The following is a 14,985-nucleotide window of genomic DNA, read 5'->3' on the forward strand; positions in this document are numbered from 1 at the left end:
CTCTTTTGTTGGGGGGATGGAGGGAAGAAGAAACGTACAAGCAGATGTGCTGCTAGATCTACAGGCTTCTGCCAACCATATGGCATCTTAAGGAAAGATGGTTGGAGCGTCTGGATTAGCAGAGTCGGGATGGGAAGCCATGTGTCGTGTTGGTACAGGCAGTTGTTTGAGCTCTCTCTAAATGGCTTCAGGAGATTGTGTAATGGAACAAATGGTCCTGCGAGCCCAGGAACAGCCTTGCCACTGCTGGAGAGGCAATTGGCCCTCGGGCGGGTGCTGCTTCCCTTTTTCCCCCAGTATCATGTATTCTTCATTTAATGTTCTTCGAACTCTGAGACTTGACTCGGAACTTTTCAACTTATGACGCTCGTGGGTCCTGTCTGCTCTGTGTCTGCCTGAACTCTACTCTCTCTCTAATCTGGTAATTAATAATGCCCCAGTCCTCTTCTGTGTCCTCTCCCTCGGCCCTCCACAGGGAGTCCAGGCTCAGCAGGCCAGCCTCTCGTGCCTCTGGACAAAGGCCTTTTCGGAGGAGGCTGCCCTGCTATTCGGGGTTGGGGAGTGGAGGGAGGATGTATCCACCCTTCAGAATTCCCAGAAGCCTCAGGAGATGGAAAATCTTTCATTTCTTAATGAGTAAACTGAGAGCTTTGTGTGGTCCCAGGTGTTAAGCACATGAGAAATATGTACCGTCACTATTTTGGACCTCATGTGTGGCATTTAAAAAATGATTCTAATTTCATACTAGTGAAAGCATTGAACTATTAGGTCACATGTGCCATTTACTCAGCAATTGGAGACCTCAGGACTCTACTCTCTAATACATAATTTAAATACTGTATTAACTATACTGTAAATTGGAGAATTGAAACACTGTGAGGCTGGCAACACATGGGCAGTATTTCAACTGTGGTCAGGTTCTCAGGCCATTCTTATCTGGGGAGGCTGGAGGTGAAAGCAGCAGTGAGACCTCACAGCTAGAACAGATCTGGTGAGTTTCTTCTCTTAGGAAGGCTCTTTGGACATTTCAGCTGCGTATTAGGGCAAACAGATCTTGTTTTGTTCGTGTTTCAGGGTCGTTGCATATGCAGTGCAGTGTCTGTAGCTGCTAAAATAGTTAGGTCTGCCTCCTCCCTGGGATAGATAACTAAGCCTGAGGCTCCCGGTGTATCATACGTTGTGCTTAATGGAAGATAAAATGGCTAGTTGACTCAGTCAAAGAACCCGTCCATTTATCTGACTAAATCATCAAACCAGTTTGAATTAAGTCATCAGTTTGAGTCCCTGAGAGTAGTAGCTGGTCAGTACCTGGTGGGCATTTTTGTTTGGTTGTCTGTTTCTAAGTCCAGGACTGGAGAAAGAGGTCAGTACCTGGTTTGTGCTGCGCGCCATGGGGGCAGAGTGCCCTTCTTCCTTTCTCACAGGCAATGACCCCAACTGCCCAGGACCCCAAAAACGGGAGCAGGTAAGAAGTGCAGCATCCAGGTTAAAAATTAATTCACCTATGGTCAGCTGTGTCCAGGTTAAAAATGAATAACCTATGGTCAACTATGTCCAGGTTGAAAATGAGTCGCCTATGGTCGACTGTGGGAGATAGGAAGCTGTCATGCCTATTGCAGCTTCCCTCAAAGGTACTTTGAGCAATGAAAATACATTCTAATTTATTTGCTGTGGAACAATGCAAAGCCTTCCTCAAAAAAAAGAAATGAAACCTGGAGAATGTGTGACTGAACTCTAGTAGGAGAAAAGGACACAAGTCTAGAAATCTCAAGTGTCTTCAAACTGTTACTATTTTTATGGACTTGTGACTCCAGCAAACAACTTTTACTATCTTAAACAAGGTCATCTGAAAATCATTTGAAGATTGTTACCAAATTCCTTCATAAGTATTTTCTACAAGCATAAATATCAACCAGAAATTTCAGATAAGGTACTATTTCTCCTGTGTGAATTCTTTGTATTTAAAATTCATCTCATATACATAGGTTTTAAAACACGTTTTTAAATTTTCAGAGCTCATTTCATGCTGAACATGTTAAGTGCTAGGATATTCTTACTTTGTCTTCCGAGTTTAGGATCTGTGCGGGGGTGAGGGGGGTATCTGTAGAAAGCATAATTTTGATTGTTATCCACCAATTGGAAGAAATCACTACTTTAATCCCTTTTACCTTCCAAGTGTACATGGTCCCAAATTTGTCAGTCTTAGAATTTCTTGAAACAATGCAATTAAACTGCAACATATTTCCTAACATTCTTAATTAAGACAGTGACTGAAAAATGTAGATTAACAGAAGTTACTGTTTTTATCAACATATTCTCTCTCTTTCCCGCCACCATCACATCCCCCTCCCCCCACCCCTTTTTGCTTTAAATGTCTGATGTCAGTTTCATCCACATGTACATTATGCACATGGCACTGAAGAAACAAAGTAAAAAATTCTCTTTTAATTCTGAGCTGCATGCCCAGCGCCACATGCACTGTCTGTTACATGTCGCTTCTTATGAGGTTCATGCTGGGAAGTTTCTTTTTAAAGGCGAAGTGTTTCTGAAGGAAAGAGTTCAGGTTGGGCAGATTGTGTTAGAAAAATCTTACTGTCTCCGAGTGGAATTAATATACTGATTATTCTGTGCAGGCTCAAACTGGCAGCGTGTGCAAAAGTTCAAGAGTGTCTGGGAATTGAAATATGGAGGAGAAAGCGGGAGAGTGAGCAGAGACAAAGAATTGGAAGTAGGGCTCAGAAGTGAAACTAAACTTTGTAAGGAGGGGAAGGGAATTCAAGTATGAACAACTGTCATGAAGCAGTACTGACTGAAAATATTTTTATGGATTCAGGAAGCCCCATTTTCCAGGGCACTTTTTAGGAGTGCTCTTAAAAATGAGTTTGGTTATTGGAGGAGAGTTGACGGGGGCGGGGGGAGGGGAGCAGAAATACTTGTCTGAGTTCTTAAGGTCCTTGCCAGTTTCAATTCAGTCACATGAGAAGCTTAATCACTAACATAGAAATGTAAACGGGTTGCAATATTTCTTTGACCTGTTAGCCAAGATTTTTTTTTCCTGTTTATTAAAATTTGAGTCCTCCATGATCACTGACAAACAATGATTCATTTGTTTACAAATAAGGAATTAAAAGGTAAGAAAAGCAAATGCAATCACGCAGCACCTTTCCCATTGCGGGGAAATCAACCTTTTTACTCGTTGCCTCTCAGGGGAAAGAACTTGGGACGTGAGCATGGAGTTAATGAAGCTTTCACCCATCTCCTCCTCTCAACCGTCATCCCGGTTTAATCCTCTCCTTCTGCCAAAGTCCAGAGGCCCTGCGAGCCCCCGCGGAGTCGCCTGAGCCAGATGCTCCGCACCCAGCCTCCCCAAGTCCCGGCCGGCTGTCCTCCAGGTGCGGGCTCCGGGCCCTCGCGCGGCTTCGCTGCTCGGCGGAGCCCGGGCCTAGTATCCAGAAGCGAAGCAGTCGGGAGGTCTGGGTGGGCAGGGAGGCCGAGAGGACGCGCTGAGACCTGGCTGCCTAGGCCACCCTGCCCGGCAAGGGAGAGGGATGTCTCCTGCCTGGAGCGCTCCGCGGTGGCCCGAGAGCAGGTGCTAGCGTGCGCGGGAGGCGCACGTGGAGCCCTGCGGTCTGTTCCACCTGCAGAGGCACAATTGCCCAGCGTGGGGTGGAAGGCGGGCTGGGAGCTGCCGGGATGCGGCGTGGCAGCGGAGGGCTCGGCTAGATGCGCTCCTCGGACTGGCTGAGGAAGGGAGGAGGCTCATCCTGAGCGTGCACAGCCGCTCCTAACTCCCTCAACGGAGTTTCACTCAACTCCGAGACTGAAGCATTTTACTGGCAGCATTTAGAATGGGGAAAAAAATCTACCTTCTGTTTAGCGGTTGCTCTTTTCTGAAGCAGAAAATATCTCTAGGGATGACTTAGTAATAGGGTACCCCATTGCCATGTGGGTCAGGGATTGGGAGAATGTCCGGATCCTGCCAATGCACCTCTGTAAAAGGTGGCATTCAGCCTGGGAGGAGAGGAGCTGGCAGGGCACGCCGCCCCCAGACACGCACAGGCCCTAAGCCCTGTCCTAGAGTCCCTCTCCTGTTGTCATTTGCTATCAGGGCAGTTCTCCTGCCACTAATCCTTGCTTCTCCCAACACAACCAAGAGACAGGCATATAGCAGTGAATACTGTCTGGATGATTTAGCATGTCTGGGTGTGGGGTCTTTCTGTTGCCTGCAGGGGTTTCCTAGTCTACCCAGCAGGCGCTCACCAGGAGTGGGGGCTGTGACTGGGACCCATGGCCTGTGCTGTGAGGGGTGAGGGGCCACTGCGTACTGTCACCGGGAGCAGACCCTAAGAAGGCCCCTGCTCCTGCTTCCTTCTGGCGGCTCTTCCTCAGGAAATCTTAATGTGGGAAGGATGTGTGTGGGACTCCATAAGCAACACTAACCCAGTCCTGGGGAGAGGCAAAGCTCTTGCCCTCTATCAGACCGTCCTCGGAGATCTCTGGGGCCTCTGAGTTGAATCCCAGGCTCTCCCCTGCTTTCGCGAGGACGCAAGGCTTGTGCACATAGAGGGTTTCTGGTTGGAACACCTAAAAGTTGATTGATGACAGAGAGATGGTGCTAAACTGGCATATTCCAATCTTGTTATTTGTTGTTTGTCACCTTCCTCAAGGCTCAAGGTGCTTTTTGGGCTAAAATGGGGCATTCTGTGAATGTGTGCTACTTTTGAAAAATAGGGGAAGGAGTGTTGGAAGCCTATACTGGTTCTCTTGCCACTCCTCCAAAAGCAAAATTTTGCAGCCCAAATATTAAAAATTGACTCCGCGTATTCCTTCTCCCCCACAGTGGCACACAACTGGGCAGGCTCCATCTCGTCTGCTGCTGGAGCCCACTAGAAACGAAATGAGCCCTCCAGCAGGCCTAATCACTCTGATCTGTCATGGACCTTCTAGCTGGAAGAGTTATGCCATCATATTATCCCAACACTCATCACTGTGTGGAGGACCCCCTTTTACTAAATGATTTATTGCTCTTTGCAGAATTCCTTTGGCTGCAGATTTTATTTCTGAGTCACTGTTCAGCTCAATTGGTCGCCTTCAGTTACCGTGGCAACCAGCAGATGGGGTTCTTTGACAAGGGTCAGCGGGGAGGCTGCCTTGGTTTAGACAGAAGAGGAGCTAAATAAAAAGCTTTCAGCATTGACAGTTCTGTAGTGGATGGCCAGGAGTTGTTATCAAATTACTTGCATTAAAACCTAATTAAGATGTCTGCCAGTAAGTGAGCTGTAGTGATTGAATCTGGTTACTTAGCTGCCGTGGGCCCAATCTTATTCCATCACACCTCTGTGGCTGGTTTGACTATCCCAAAAATGGTCAAATATGAAGGAAATTGAGGAAGACCTCACCATAGGGTGGAACGTGATATACTCTGGGACCACAACAGGAGGGTTTTAGTCTCTGGGAGCACCAGGAAGACCCCATTCAAACAGAAACTTCCTGAAAACACAGCAGTGTGCCCCCCAAACCCGAGATGGCAATTGAACAGGACCTCCATGCGTCTGATAGTTCCATGTCTTCCGTTAAGACTATTGGTAATTTAATTGCAAATAGCATTCAACAAAATAAAACCGGCCTGTAATCACTCTGGGTTAAAGAAGTCTAAATAGAGACATGCCAACTGAGTATGAAGGATCTTTTCTGGAGTGGGAAGAAAGGAACATTATTGGGCCAGTCAGCAAGATTAGAATCCAATTCAGTAGGTTAGATGAAGCTATTAGATCAATATAAAATTGACCGCAGTTGTTAATATACTGTGGTTCTATAAGAGAATACCTTTATCCTTAGTAAATACACACTGTAGCATATAAGATAAAAGGGCAATGGTGCATGCAGCTTACTGTCAACTGGTTCTGTACACACACACACACACACACACACACACACACACGGAGAGAAGGGAGAGCGTAATAAATCAGATGGGGCGAAACTATTACAATAGGTGAATTTGGATAAAGGGTATGTTGGTATTCTCTAATATTCTTACAACTTTTTATAAGTTTGACATTATTTCCAAATAAACCAGTTTTTAAGGACGACTTTAGGGTGAGGTAGGGTATGGTGTGCATGGCGGTGTGGGTTTTCCTGCTGGTGCTTCTTTATGGCCTTGAGCCACATGCAGCATAGATACTACTCTGCAAAGATTCTGATTTTCAACAATTTCCATTCCTCTGTCCCATCTCCTTTGCACAGTGGGGCTATCCTCACCATGACTCTGTTCTTGCTTGAGACAAAGCTGATTAAGGTAACTCTTGCTTCAGGCAGATGGTCTTCTAGGTTCTTCAAAGTCTAAGATTCATAACGTGTCAGCTGCTGTCACTCTTGTTTCATGGTGTCAGGATCCTTTATTCATGCCCAGTCTTCCAAAGGTGTTACAAACTCAGCCTTGGTTAGATAGCACTCGTATTTTAAGAAGTTTACAAGGTAGTGATACAACAGATCTAATGGACCTAAGATGAAACTCTGCCTCCTTTTTGGTAGAAGCACTGTTTGAAGAAGTTGGTCTTTGACGAGCTTCGGTGACATTGTCAGAGGCTTTAGGGTCCTGTCAGAGGCAGCAGTGCTGGAGCTTGAAGAGCTGAAAGTGTCCCCTTGGCCATGGCCTATTCACTGGGTATTCACTGGGGGCCTCTGTGGCACTGTGGGCTTCCCAACATGGCCTTCCAAGCTTCTGGCCTTTTTTGCATCCTTCGTGCCAACACCAGTCTGTGGATGAGATCAATTGTGTCTTAAAGTGTGGTTTCCAGAGTACGGTCCTCAAACTGTTACTGGTCTGGGATGAGGCAAGAACTGAAATTGCGTCAGAAATTTTCAAAGCAATCAAACACTGCTTATTCCTTTTTCTTGTACTCCACAAAACCGTTAGACTGCAATAGATTGGAAATTTTAGAAGAATTAAAATCAAATCTGGTTCTCCTCACTGAGCTCATTGGAGAAGACCTGGCCTAGGGATTTCTCTCTTCTCTGGCCCCCAGGCCTCAGAAAAGGAGCTGGTGTGAGCTGCTGCCCGGAAGATTGCCCCGCATGTTCTCTCTCTCAGGGTCCTTCCCTTAAATTCTTATGTTTAACATGGAATAGAAGAACGTCGGGCCTTTCAAAAAAGGATTTTGAGATGCTGCAAAGCTCACTGGATTTGGAGTCAACAGATGTGGGCTGTAGCGCCAGATTTACTACAGACAGGCTGCCTGACCTCGGGCAAGTCACTTCTACTCTCTTGGTTTCACCATAATGGGCTGAACTGAGTGTTCTCTAAGGCGCCTCTCAGCCCTAACATAATATGATTCCTTTGATGAGAAGAGCAGAATTTGATCTCCCCCATCACTTGGGGGCATCCCCAAGGAGCCCCCTGTTCTTCCTCTGCAGGCAACCAAGGCTAATTAGGAATCTGAGAGAATGAACCAGGAAAGGGGCAGTACAGGACATACGTGCTCTTCATTGAAGGTGGTTACCCCGTCCTGTACTGCACAATCCTCAGGAAGAATTCCTCTATTGAAACCATTATCAAATAGGGTAGATTTAGGCAAAGGAAATTTAAACAGTAAACCAGCCACTAAAAGTGCCTTAATGTCACGCCTGTAATCCCAGCACTTTGGGAGGCTGAGGTGGGCGGATCACGAAGTTAAGAGATCAAGACCATCCTGGCCAACGTGGTGAAACCCCATGTCTACTAAAAATACAAAAAAAAAAAAAAAAAAAGAAAGAAAATATTAGCTGGGCGGGCATGGTGGCGTGCGCCTGTAGTCCCAGCTACTTGGGAGGCTGAAGCAGGAGAATCATTTATTTGAACCCGGGAGGCAGAGGTTGCAGTGAGCCGAGATTGTGCCACTGCACTCCAGCCTGGCCACAGAGTGAGACTGTCTAAAATAAAATAAAATAAAATAAAATAAAATAAAATAAAATAAAATAAAAAAATAGTGCCTTAATGTTCTGAGCGAGAATAATGGGCTAGAGCGTGTTCGGAAGCCTCAGCACACTGCTTGTTCTCGCTGATAGGACCTCGTTCATGAGATGGAATTATGTAAAATGCCGCAGCAATGGTTAAGTGTTAGAACGAAGTAATACAACTTTACATTAACATGGTTTATTCACTAGAATTAATGACCTAGAGCAGTAATTGCGTTTTCAAAACTTCAGCTTGCTGACTAGGTGTATTGCTATGTAAATAGCTAGTGATATTTGAAGATAGGAACACAGTAAAATCTGTAAAGTAATAGGATTGTAGAAATATGGAGCTGGAAGAGAATGTAGTCATCTTCTAGCCCCGAGGCTGGCAAACTTTAAAAGGTCAGGTAATAAATATTGTGGGCTCCATGGCCATATGGTCTCTGTCGCAGCTACCCGGCCGTTATGGTGCAAAAGCAGCCATAGACAAAACGTGAATGAATGGGCATGGCTGAGTTTCAATGAAAGTTTATTTAGGGGCACTGCAAGTTGAATTTCATGCAGTGTTCACATATTATACTCCTTTTGATTTTTAAAAAATCATTTTAAAATGTAAAAATCACTCTCAATTGGCAGATCATACAGAAACAGGCAGTGGCCTGTAGTCGGAAGTTTGCTGACCTCACTTCTAGTTTTCTCCTCTCATTTCACATGTGAGGAAACTGAGATTCAAAGTGATCACAGGATTTACTTCAGTTCTCATGACTGACGCCAGAGTATTTTAGGAGCAGACTAGGAGAGTTTTCATGTAGACGGTTGTTTTGATGATGAAAATTGAAGCCACACAAAGATTATTCTCCAGAAGAACTCATTATGTATGTGTGATTAATACTGTGAATTAGAATGTACCAGTAGTTCTCATACTTAAGTATTCATCAGAGTCATTCAGGGGGCCTTACTAAAACACATGCTGCTGGGCCCCACCCTCAGAGCTGATGGTTTAGAAGGTCTGGAGATCTTATATTCTTAATTTTACAAATGGAGAACCTGAGGTTGAGAGAGACATTCAGTTTTGGGCTTAAGGTAAAATAGTTAGCTTGTGATATAGGGTTTTGAACCCATGTCCCCCATTTCCAAGTTTAGCACTCATAGGATTAGGATTAGAGCTACAGGTAATCATCAAGCAGAGAGGCAGACTGGACTTTTGTTTAGAGAGATCCTTCTAGTCTAGCTGTTGTGGGGAGTATGGATTACAGTGGGCTGTGTGGAAGCACACAACTCTATGAGAAGGCTGTGCAGGAACCTGGATGTGAAGTGCTGGCAGCTGGACTTCAAGAGTGAAGGTCATGGAATGGATGGGTGGGATGGATGGATGGATGGATGGATGGATGGATGGATGGGTGGGATGGGTGGATGTGTGGATGGATGGGTGGGATGGGTGGATGGATGGGATGGATGGGTGGATGGGTGGGATGGATGGGTGGGTGGGATGGATGGATGGATGGGCGGGAGAGATGGATGGGCGGGACGGATGGATGGGCGGGACGGATGGATTGGTGGGATGGATGGATTGGTGGGATGGATGGATGGATGGATGGATAGATGGGTGGGATGGGTGGATGGATGGATGGATGAGTGGGATGGGTGGATGGATGGCATGTGTGGATGGATAGGTGGGATGGGTGGATGGGTGGGAAGGGTGGATGGATGGGATGGATGGGTGGATGGGTGGGATGGATGGGTGGGTGGGATGGATGGATGGGCGGGATGGATGGATGGACGAGATGGATGGATCGGTGGGATGGATGGATCGGTGGGATGGATGGATGAGTGGGATGGGTGAATGGATGGGATGGATGGGTGGATGGGTGGGATGAATGGATGGGTGGGATGGATGGATGGGTGGGACAGATGGATGGGCGAGATGGATGGATTAGTGGGATGGATGGATCGGTGGGATGGATGGATTGGTGGGATGAATGGATGAGTGGGATGGATGGATGAGTGGGATGGATGAATGGGGGATGGGTGGATGGGTGGGATGGATGGATCGGTGGGATGGATGAATGGATGAGTGGGTTGGATGGATGAGTGGGATGGATAGATGAGTGGGATGGATGGATGGGTGGGATGGATGGATAAGTGGGATGGATGGATGGATGGAGGATGGATGGATGGGTGGGATGGATGGATGGATGGATGGATGGGATGGATGGATGGGTGGGGTGGGATGGGATGAGATGGGAGAGGTTCAGAAGGCCTAAAGGGCTCATCTATGAAACCAGGAGACTGAGCCGTGGGGATGGTGACTAGGGGTGGTCCCACCCACATGAGAGGGCCACAGAGAGAGGAGCATTGAGAGATGACTCCACTGTGTCAGGTGGCGAGTTTGAAGTGGGCTTGGAAATGCAGGGGAGAGGCCCGAGGCTGAGATCAAGTGCTCAGGGTCCTTGGCCTCTCCACTTGGAGTCATGGGTGTAGATTTTAAAAATCATGCAGGCAGAACGTTTCCAGTCAGGAGAGTGCTGAGCCCAGCCCTGGGTCACACCAGCATTTGAAGGTCTGATGGAGGAGGAAGAGGTGCCTGAGACGATGGGACCAAAGGGGAGTGAGAGACCAGGACAGAGTCTAAGAAGGAGAGTGATGAGTCACACTGTGGGCCTTGCTCTGTGGCCTTGGTGGCTTAGGTAATCCTGGCTCTGCCTTACCTTGTGTGCGCTTGGGCAAATGATCGCTTCTCTGCACCTTGCTTCTCTCATGCATAAAATGCAGATGATAAATTAATGCGTAGTATTGTTATGAGGATTAAATTAGTTAAGGAACGTAAAATGTTTACAATGTGGGCATTTAGTAGATGCCCAGTAAACATTAGAGGAGGCCGCTGGGAGGAGTAGAAAAGTGAGTGCATATTTTACAGTTCGTGTATTTGCACCTTTGAAATCCATATGTTGTTTGAAAAATGTTCTTCATTTCCATGAGGAGGAGGCCACTCCCAGGGAAATAGTCTAAGCACTTTGAGAACACTTATCTGAGAGAAAGGATAATGTTTGCTGTAGTCAGAGTGACCACAGGGAGGAGGCTCTGGTCTGAAAACATTTCAGAACGAAAGATTTTACCATTACCACCAAAACAAAACCAAAACCAAACCCAAAACAACAACAACTAAAACCTTCCACTGTAGTCTGTAGGTAGCTCCCAGGGGGAATTGTCCAGTGAAGCAAAAAACTCTCATTGAAAAACATATACGCATGAGGATACGGGCCCCCTCTGGGGAAGGAAGGGGCTGGCCTGGAGAAGAAATCCATTGGTAGTGGCCCTGTGGGGCTGGTGCTAGGTTCCCAAGTGTTCATTTGGTTATTATACCTCATAACTTATTTATACATTGCATATATTTTGTATGTATCACATACAACATAAAAAAATTTAAATATATGTATTCACTTGCTTTCACAGTATTCATAGCAAATGAGTGTCTGAAGCATAGGACCAGAGCTGGCAGCTTGCACTGCTTCTGTTTTGCATAAGATATTTTCCCCAGCCCACTCAGCTCTATAAAGTTGTTTTGTATTTCACCACTTGCTCCATCTTATCTTGAAGCCTTGCATATTTTTTTAAATGCTAGTTCTGATCATGCTTGCAGGGTGTGGCTCAGAGGATCGCTGTTGGACCAGTGGAGATCTGTCTGGGCCCAGCACACTTATGAGTCCCCTGTGATTTCATCAGCATCTGCCTTTAGAAACCTGGGCGCGTTTGTTCCCATGGTAACTGCTGCCCCTGACACGCCGGAAATTCCTGGCCATGCCCTTGTGTGGAAGGGGAGCCCGTGATGCCCATTCTACCCCTGCATGGGGCAGCTGCTTTTCTCCACCAGGGTCCCCAGTCCTGCCCAGGCAGGGATGGCAGTTGTACATCTGCAGATCCTGAAGGACATGGACCCTGTGCCTGAGACGGCCACACCAGCTTGGGTGCGGGCTCCCTCAAGTGTCCTTCCTCATGGACCTGCAGGCCCTACCCTGTGTTGTAAGGGCCAGGGGAGCACAGGGGCTTCCTGGAAGGAGGACTGGCTTCCTGCCCCTGGCGGGGCCTGGCCACAGCTCCCAGGGCTCCATGACAGCACAGTGAAGATACCAGCCACATCCTGGGGGTCCTGGATGCAATCCCTGCCTGCTGCAAAGATGAGATAAAGGCAGGGGAAAAGAAGGGTCTGAATTAGGGGTTGAGCTCTGAAATTTGGCGATTCTGTGTTTCCTGCTGCATGGAGGGTGTGTGTGGTTCGCAGGCCGTGGGGCGCTTCTGGCAGCGGGGGCTGACGCCTAAACAGACTCCGCAGACCCCATGATGGCAAAACCGCCTCGCCTTGTTCATGACTTAATGCCTCCTAGAAGAAAAGGCTAAAACCAAGACAGAACAAGAAATTGCACTCTCAGAACGACAGTTGCTCTGAGACTGGAACGCTGAAAGAGGTTTCCAGGCCCGTGGCCATGGTGATGGGGGTGAAGGTCGCAGGTGGAGGGCACGGGGCGGCGGCTGCGGAGCCGGGGGAGGCGGCGGCAGGTGCCCGGGTCTTCCTCAGAGCGCGCCCCCTGAGCTGGGCGGCTGTCCCTGCCTCCCACCGGCGCCCTGGTCCCCGCAGCAGCTTCCCCGCTGCCTCGTCCCCTTTCTCAGCGAACAGTGGTGCCTGCTACGTGGGGGATCCTGGAGGCTGCTGAGCACCAGCGCCCTCCTCGACCCGCCCCTGCTCCTGCCTCCACTCTTGCCTCAGGGGAGGGTCTCAATCTTCTGCCTAAGGCACCCTCCTTCCTCGGGAAGTCCGCCGTCCTCTGCCGTGAAGATCGCCCCTCTCTTCTCCAGGGCCTCCTCCCCAGCGGCTCCCACCCTCCGCACCCCATCTTGCGACCTCCCCGCCAGCCCAGCCCCTCACCAGAAGAGCCTCTCTCTTCCAGCCCCTGAAATCTGGCTTCTGCCCCAGCCAGGAGCCTCTGCAGGGCGCTTCGCCACCAGGTGGCATTTCCCACAAACTGGCCACTCCGCCCTGACCCCTCTCCTCCCTGGACCTCCATCTCCCGGTTCTCCTCCCTCCAGGATCCCACTCTCAGTGTCTTGCCAGATTCCTGTCCGCTGCCAGCCCTTGAATGCGGTGGTTCCTAAACCCCTATCCTGGGGCGAGCCCTTCCCTCTCACTGCAGAAGAGCTTCTCAGCCAGGGGGTCTTGCGGGCCGGATATCTGCGTTTTTAACAAACTCCCCACACTGACAATCTCTGCCAACCCTTCCCAGGCAAATCTTGCCCCCACGTTCATGGCCTCGCCTCCCAGCAGGTTTGGCCCGCTCAGCTAGAGCTCCAGCTCGGCCCTTCCTAAGCCCCAAGCTGCATAACTGCCTGGTGGGAGCATGTTCCACAGGTACCTGGGACTCGCCCTGACCCCAGAACGTCTCTTCTACTCCAGGCCGGTCCCTCCTGCCATCCTCTGTCTGGTAAATGGCACTGCCATTGCCTGCAGGACGAAGTCCATACTTGTTTTTTTGGCTACAGAGTCCAGCATCACCTCCCTCTGAGCAGCCTGCAGCCTCTGGTCCAGCCACACTGCACAGCTTGCAGTTCCCAGACAGGCAGTGGCCTTTGCACTGCCGGCCCCTGGCCCTGGCCAGAACAGCACCCACTCATCCTTTCCCATCCCAGCTTGCCCGCTGAGTGACTTTGAATGAATAATTCATGTCGCCTGTGCCTCAGTTTCCTCATCCTTAAAGTGGCATAATAATTAGTTCCTGCCTCATGGAATTGTGAGTGCTAAACAGTAAGTCCAGTGCCCGACATAGTAAGTGCTCAGCATATGATGATGATGAGCCACGTCTAAGCAGGCGCAAGCCCTCCCAGGCTTCTCATCTGTAATATTGGCCATTTCTCTTCATGCCTCAGTGTCCTGTTTCAGTTGAGCATGTTTCTTTACAAGTGAGTCTCCTCCATTGGCCAGGAACCGTCCGAGAGCCGGGAGCGTTTGTCATTCTTGATGGACTCCCAGGACCTAAATTAGTACTTGACCCTTAAGAGGTGTTGGCTGGGTGCGGTGGCTCATGCCTGCCATCCCAGCACTTTGGGAGGCTGAAGTGGGCGGATCATGAGGTCAGGAGTTCGAGACCAGCCTGGCCAACATAGTGAAACCCCGCCCCTACAAAAAATACAAAAATTAGACGGGTGTGGTGGCATGCACCTGTTGTCCCAGCTACTTGGGAGACTGAGGCAGGAGAATTGCTCGAACCCGGGAGGCAGAGGTTGCAGTGAGCCAAAATTATGCCACTGTACTCCAGCCTGGGTGACAGAGCGAGACTCTATCTCAAAAGAAAAAAAAAAACAAAAAAACAAAAAAAAAAAAAACAAGGTGTTTACCAAGGGTTGGTTCATTTAGTGAATTAAGTGAGTTAACCACCATTAACAATGGTTAAGGACACCTGGGCACTGGCTGGATTTGACTCCAGGCTCTACCGATTACTTGTGTGACTTTGTGCAAGTTAATCAACATCTCAGCTTGTTTTTTCATCTGTAAAATGGGGATGATACTAGCATGTACCTCCCAGGACTGTAGTGAACTTTTAATTAAGATAATTATTGAATTTAATAGGTAGTTTATTGATTAATCAATTAAATTTACATAGGTAATTGTGGCGCAGTGACTCAGTAGGTGTTAGCAGTCATCAGAGGTGCTATTTGAAACTGTGGGTGGATGAAGAGGTGAACTCAGGACCACGCATATGAGAGAGCAGTAACCACCATGAAAAAGAAAAGAGAGCTTATGTGTCTAGGACACCCCGAGAAATCTCTTCTGAATGATGGCAGTGAAACATCCGTTAACAGAGGGGTAGGCTGGTTTGTGCAGGGTTGGAGGCTCTTCCAAAAATAAATAACTTTAAAAAAATCTCCCCCGGCTGCGGTGGCTCACACCTTTAATCCCAGCACTTAGGGAGGAGAGGTGGGTGGAGCATGAGGTCAGGAGTTCAAGACCAGCCTGGCCAAGATGGTGAAACCCCCGTCTCTACTAAAATATAAAAATTAGCTGGG

At 48.3% G+C, this 14,985-nt stretch overlaps 1 protein-coding gene across 7 annotated transcripts in view; it reads left to right on the plus strand.

Moving 5' to 3' along the window:
• Nucleotides 1-14,985, plus strand: part of SDCCAG8 (serologically defined colon cancer antigen 8) — a 253,354-nt gene that overhangs the window by 223,993 nt on the left and 14,376 nt on the right. Inside the window, exons 17-18 of one of the 7 annotated variants that reach the window (XR_004058747.1) lie at nucleotides 3,208-3,392; nucleotides 4,841-5,824. The exons of 5 other annotated variants lie outside the window; for them this stretch is intronic. The gene's annotated coding sequence lies outside the window, so the exon portion shown is untranslated. Of the gene's footprint in view, nucleotides 1-3,207; nucleotides 3,393-4,840; nucleotides 5,825-14,985 lie in introns of those variants that run through there. One more of the 7 variants, XR_004058746.1, reaches the window with a different exon arrangement.

This window comes from Rhinopithecus roxellana, chromosome 8, assembly GCF_007565055.1.
Source record: "Rhinopithecus roxellana isolate Shanxi Qingling chromosome 8, ASM756505v1, whole genome shotgun sequence".
Lineage (NCBI taxonomy): Eukaryota > Metazoa > Chordata > Mammalia > Primates > Cercopithecidae > Rhinopithecus > Rhinopithecus roxellana.